This window comes from Octodon degus, unplaced genomic scaffold, assembly GCF_000260255.1.
Source record: "Octodon degus isolate 3935 unplaced genomic scaffold, OctDeg1.0 scaffold00026, whole genome shotgun sequence".
NCBI lineage: Eukaryota > Metazoa > Chordata > Mammalia > Rodentia > Octodontidae > Octodon > Octodon degus.
This window is the reverse complement of record NW_004524602.1, coordinates 16,859,582-16,866,473: the sequence shown is the minus strand read 5'-3', so window position 1 is coordinate 16,866,473 and position 6,892 is coordinate 16,859,582. Positions and strand designations below refer to the sequence as shown.

Genomic DNA, 6,892 nt, shown 5'->3' with positions numbered 1-6,892 from the left:
GAACGCCTTACGCAGCTCCCGCCTCGGCAAGTGGTAATTTTAGCCGGTTTTATTCATCGCCAAAGCACAAGCAGTTACGAATAAAACCGTACATTTGATAAGCTGTGATGCAGTTAACTATACGAGTATTTCCTGCGTTTTTCCTCGCTTGTTTCCTGGTTCTAAAACTTAAATTGACGAGGCCTGACTCATTTTCAGGTTGCGTCTTTTGATCCACTAATTAGCCCAAAAGGGGGACCGAGCGGATTTATATAAAAAGTCTTTTAAAAAGAAAAGAATATACATAGACCTGCTATTTAGGCGATTGTTTAGGTTTATAAGGCACTTTGACACGCAGTAATCCCCTTAATCCTCAATTTTGTGAGGTGAACTCTCTGAGGCCTGGAGAGATTAAATGACATCCATATTCCCACAGCTGGTGTGTGGTAGGACTGTGCTCCAAGCCCAGCCTACTGATTCCAAATCCAGCTCGATGTCTACCACATGTTTTCTGTCACGGCATTTTAGAATTGAAAGGCTCTTTACAATCTTCAGCGTACCCCATGCCCAATAAATGAAGAATTTTAAATGATTTCCTGAGGGACCAACAGCTAACTATAAGCTACATTTGCAATAAATTTCAAATTTTATTCCAATGTCGCTTCCCCTTTTTCACACTTCTGTGGACGTTCGTTTCTTTAGACAGAGGTTCCCTAGTATCCCAGGCTGGCCCGGCACTTGCCATTATAGCATTGAGCGTTTTGTGCGCACTTTCATTCATTCATTTATTTGTTTAGAGACAGAATCTCACTATGTAGTTTAGGTTGGTCTTGAACTCACCACTTAGCCCAGACTTGCCTTGAACTTGAGGCTATCCTCCTGCTTCAGCTTTCTCTGAACTGGGATTACAGGTGTGTGCTATCACACCTGGCTGCCGGGACACTTAAAGAGTTAGACAAACCTGAGCTAACAGTTTACTTGAATGAAATTTTAATTTGCTTTTTAAAATAAAAATGTAATAATGGAGTTATCTTGAAATGAACATAGCTGCCTTCAAAGCAGATGCACTTGAGGATGTAACATCACAAGTGAAAATGCCAAGAGTGTTGACCTTGACTTCAATTAAGAGGAAGCAGACATCTCTAGCTGCCGGTGAAACAACTGAGCTGGACTCTTTAAAGGAGTAGTATCATGAATAGTATAGGTAAAAATAATTGCTCAAAAGTAAAATAAAGGGGCTGGTCAGATAGCTCAGCAGATTAAAGCGCATGCTTAGGCAGATGCAGGGACCAGGACTGGATCCTTGGCTTTCAGAGCAGGCCCCACCCCCCGGGCATGGATACAGGATTGAGTTGGCGTGGGTGTGGTGGCATGTGCCTGTAATCCCAGCAATTGGGAGGTTGAAAATGATCACTACAAGTCCGATCTGTCTAGTGAGACCCTGTAGACCCTGTACTAAATACATTTTTTAAAAAGTAAAATTGAACATTGGTCAACTGTTCTTTTGCTTCTGTAAAAATTTAGTATTTAGGCCAGGTATGGTGGCACATGCCTATAATCCCAGCACTTGGGAGGCTCAGGTAGAAGGATCACTGTGAGTTCAAAGCCAGCCTGAGCTACATAACAAGACCCCATGTCAAAAACAAACAGTTATCCTTTAAACATAACTCCCCATGATGAATGCAATCATTATGTACTGCAAACATGTACTAACAATTTTTTTCAAATGTTCACCCAGGCATCTTCCCAAAAGAATGAAACACATCATATCACAGTGATGTGTCTATATCCGTATTTATAGGAACACAACTCAATAGCTAAATCTTGGAAGTAATCTATAAACCTCAACATTTATGACTCCAACATAAGGGAATAAAGAAAATGTATACATAATTTAGCACTAAGCTGTATAAAGGACAAATGTGACCCAGGTGTGAAGGCACACACCTTTAGCCCCATCACTCAAGAGGCTGAGGCAGGATGATGCCCAAAATTCAAGGCCAGCTTAGGCTACAAAGTGCGTCAAGACCATCCTGAAGTATACAGTAAAATTGTCCCAAAAAATCTCCAAAGAGCCAGGATTATAGTTCAGCAGCACAGCGCCTGCCTGGTAAGCATGAGGTCATGAGTTCAATTCCTAGTACCCCCCCAAAAAAGTATCTAACATATGCATGCTCGATGAAAGTCCCTTCTCTTTTCCTTCCCATGGTCATGAACCCCTCAAATGACAGTGCTTGTGAGTTTTCAAAGAGGGTGTAGTGGCCTCCAAGGTGGCCCTCGGTGATCTTTCTTCCTGCTGTTCAAACACTCATGGTCCCTTCCTGTGTGAAAACAGGGCTGGGCTGCGCAACTGGAAGAGTCATGTGCAGACTTCACAGGCTAGGGTAGGTGTGAGAGGCTATGGGCTCCACTTGCCCCTTACAGTTGGTCTTGAGGAATGCAGCTGCCATGCTGTAGGGGTACTCGGCCTTGAGCAGAGTCCACACGCTCAGGACCCGAGGCCTGCTGCAGGCAGCCTGCACCAACAGGCCACATGGGTCAGCCATCCCGGAGGCCCCCGCTGATGGCTTGACCGAGAGCTTGTGAAGGACTTGGAGGCAGAACCGCCTAGCAGCCACTCCCAACTTCCTGAGACACAAAACTGTAAGATAACATTTTACAGTTCTCATCATTCAGTTGCACACTGACCCCAGGGCTCTGTTGTACACGCAGTGGGCAAGCACTGTATCCCAGAGCTACATCCCCAGCCCTGTGTGTGTTAGAGACAGGGCTTCACCGGGTTGCCCAGGTTGGCCTCAAACTTGCAGTCCTCCTGCTTCAACCCCTTAAGTAGCAGGAATTATAGATACATGTCACGGTGCCTATCAACTTTTTACTTTTGTATTATGAGCTTATGTAATAATTATTGCAATATAATACAATCCAAAGGAGCAAGAAATTGGTAGAAGAGCCTGGGACTTACTCTGAAACTTGGTTTTAGAGAGAAAATTTCTAAGAGAGAGGCTACAGAACACAAGGTAGATGGGACTATTAAAGAAGTAAAAGGAGCATTCTCAGAGCTAAGCTGGGCTCAGAAAGGTCTGTGTGTTGAGATTTCAGGAAATCTTTTTTTTTCTTGGCGGAACCAGGGATTGAACTCAGATCCTTGCGTTTGCCAGTCAAGCATTTATCCTACTGAACCATTTCCCCAGCCCCAGGTCTGTGTGTTGAGAATAGTCAATGTGACATTATCCAACAAGACTATCTGGGAGGCTGAGGCAGGATAATCAGTGCAGGCTCAAGGCCAGTCTGAGCTGCATGGCAAGACCCTGCCTCAAGAAGACAGACAAACAGAAAACCCAACAAGACTTTATCAGCCATGCTGGCCCCGCCCCCGGGCGTGCTGAGATGGCAGTTAGTGGTGGCACACTAATCCCAGCTCTTGGAAAGCTGTAAACAGGTGGATCTCTACAGTCAGATCTAGTGCTGAGACCCTGAACACCCTGTAGATCTTCCCTAAAATGCAAAAAAAAAAAAAAAAAAAGACTTTATCAAGAACACAGCATTTGGGGCTGGAGAGATGGCTCAGTGGTCTAAAGCACCTACTTGAAACAAGCTTGGCAAAGCACAGGGACCGCGGTTCGATCCCCAGCACCACATGCCAGCCAGCCCCGCCCCCTGGTGGGCTGAGCTGGCCACACACACACACAATAAATAAATGTAATAAATAAAAATAAATATTAAAAAAAAAGAACACAGCATTTGTTCCCAAGACATTGCTACATTTGAGCATCCGCTCCATGCTAGGCATGAGCCCACTGAGAAGGACACAGAGAAAGACACAGTGGTCCTGAAGGATACAGCAGCTACCTTAGAGACAGGCAAGCTAGCCAAATACAGCATAGATGCCAAACTTCTCTAAAAAGGTAGAGCTATGGCTCCTGAAGTTTTGGGAAATTTGTGAATGAGGGTAGCATCTGGGCTGTGCTCTGAGAGCCGAGGGGATGGAAGAAGCAGTACTGGAGGAGGAGGCGGGAAAATCAGCAGGTGGGGCCACAGGAGACAGCTGCAGTGAAGGGAAATGCGGTGTGGTGCAATGGGTGAGGAGGCTGAGACCGGACAGGGACGGAACTGGGGAGGCAGTGGCCTCATCTGTGATGAGAAAGAAGGTGAGACCAGGCAGGGCGCTGCTGGTGTGTGGAGGGTGAGGCAGATGGGAAGGGGTGACTCAGAGGCAGAACTCATAGGTCTTAGCAGGGGCTCACGGGGCTGTGGTGGGCACAGACTGACAGTGAGAAAGGGAGTAATGCTGAATTGAAACATAAGGATGAGGGCTGGTGAGATGGCTCAGTGGACTAAGAGCCTGCTTGGGCAAGCACAAGGACCGGGGTTTGATCCCTGGCACCACAAGCTGCACTGGCCCCACCCCCGGGCATGCTAAGCCAGCAGGCCAGTCTGGGCATGGTGGCACATGCCTGTAATCCCAGCACTGGGGAGGCTGAAAACAGGAGGGTCACTATGAGTCTGAGCTGCGTAGTGAGACCCTGTACCAAATATATATATTTTTTAATTTTTATTTTTGTGTGTGTGTATGTGTGTCTTTCCTTTTGCCATTAAGGTTGCTAAGAGAGGTGTCTCACTTTTCTGTACCTTCTTCACCTCATGTTGCCTCTTTCTGTTGTTGTTTGTCTTCTGATTTTTGAGACAGAGTCCCCGTGTGCTTCAGACCAGCCTTGAACACGTCATGTCGGCCAGGCTGGCCCTCCTCCCCCAGCCTCTGAGGGTGCACCGCCACACCCAGCCCCCCAGCACTCCCGCCTGACCCACTTTGGCATGGCTTCTGTCTCCACGGCCGACCAGATCTGCTTTACCTGAATTCACTTGTGCCCTGGTAACCTTTCAATCTAATGAATATGTTTAAGTATTATATCCTGTCCCTGCCAGGCACCCACTCAGCATTTGATGTTGATAATACTTGCTGGTAGAAACTCCCTTAGAGACTGGGTGTGGTGGCGCGCACCTGTAATCCCAGCTCTTGGGAGGCTGTAAACAAGCGGATCACTATGAGTCTGATCTAGTAGTGAGACCTTGAACACCCTGGAGACCCTTCAAAAAAAAAAACACCTCATTTACCTCAGTTTCTAGGGTGCTGATAGATTCCCACGTTTTTCTCCAGCTCTATAAGTGCGTGAGTTCTCTCTTTTTGCTACATCCACCCAAGTGTTCCAGTTCGAGGCTGGCCTCAAACTCACAGCAATCCTGGTACCTCAGGGTTCTGTGGTAGATCCTGGGATTGACTCAATACACACCCATTTCAGTTCCCTTTTCATAGCTTTCTTCTACGTTAAAGGCTAGAAAGATGAACTACCTGATTCTTTATCTTTTCTGGAAGCTAGAGCTGGCCATGAGACCTTGAGCTATCCCCAGAAATATCGGGCTTTCCCTCCCCACTGAAAGCACTATCTGATGGGGCTGGGAAGGTGGCTTAAAGGTATGCGAGGCCCTAGTTCAATCCCCAGTGCTATCCAGTGCTATAAAGAGTAATTCAATTTTTAAAAGATTACCTGATAGATGGAAGAGTTCTGTCTCCCATCTTGTACCTCTCCCTTGCCCAGAACATAACTGCACAGGTGGCAGTGCACCTGTGAGCCTTGATCAGCCGGCGACCGAAGCTCACAGACCTCCATGTCAGGAGAAGGGCTGGTCACCTGCCTCCCTGCTCTGCTCAAGCCGCGCAGCAGAAATGCACCGCCTGTGCTCGTCTCACATATTTGTAGTCAAGTTAAGATCCTAATAGACATCTGCATTTTGGAGCATTTTTCTCTCCTCATTCTCCCTGACTACAGGGAGATCTTATCCACCATCTTGATTTTAATCATCATCCACATAGAATTCACTTACAAAATCCACATCTCTGTCCAGACCTGTCCTCTGTGGTTAGCACCCGCGGAGCCACCCTCCTGTATATTTCCAATTGGATTTCCACCTCAGTGGAGTGCAGCATATCAGCATTGGCTTGTGCCCTCCCACTTGACAAAACTGAGGTATTTTCTTAAGGATAAGCAACACCTGAGAGATAAAACACTAAATTAACATTGATCTGATTTTCACATCTTCCTATGTCAGTGGTAGTGAACCTGTGGCACAAGTGTCGCAGCAGGGACGCAGGGCCCTCCCCAGCGGCACACAAGCCAAGGGCATGCATGGTTCTTTCTACACTAAAACCTCGATATTCAGGATTGATTGCAAAGTTGGCATGTGGCAGTAAATAAGTTGGTTTGGGTGACAGTTCAGGCCCTCGGTCGCTAGAAGGTTTGCCATCACTCTTCCCAGAAGTTCCTGTGGTTATGAAGTCGCTCAGCACTAGGAGTGGAGATTTGCCGTCTGAGGAAGCAGAGATGCCTGGGCTGGAGACTTCATAGCTGTGCAACGGCTACTGCCAAAGGCTGACAGGCCTGTGCGATCGAGGCCCACACTTGGCCTGTGCTGTTTCTACCTCAGGTCCGTCCAGAGGGCAGGCTGACCTCATATTGCTGTGTACATAAGGAGCCTTAAATCCCATCTCGGCTAAGATTTTTATCATCCAGCATTTGAGGAAATCCAGCATTTGAGGAAGGGGCTGGCCCTGAGACAATTCTATTGGTGTTTCAGTAATGATTCATGCCATTACATATAGGATTACATGGCATGGGCCACCACCACACCTGGCCGAGTAGGTCATTGTTTTTGGCAGAACCGGGGATTGAACTCAGGCCCAGGCCTTTGTGCTTGCCAGGGAAGCGCTTATTCTACTGAGCTATCTCCTGGGCCCTGGCCGAATATTTTAATTTAAAACATAAGTGGGAGGCTGAGGCAGGAGGCTTGCTGTGAGTTCAAGGTGAGCCTGGACTACATAGTAAGACCCTTGTCTCAAAAATAAATAAATAAATAAATA

General features: G+C 46.9%; 1 pseudogene; it reads right to left on the bottom strand.

Moving 5' to 3' along the window:
* Window positions 1-2,351: 2,351 nt before the first annotated feature.
* The window catches only part of LOC101587139, a 45,684-nt pseudogene continuing 41,143 nt past the window's right edge, over window positions 2,352-6,892 (bottom strand).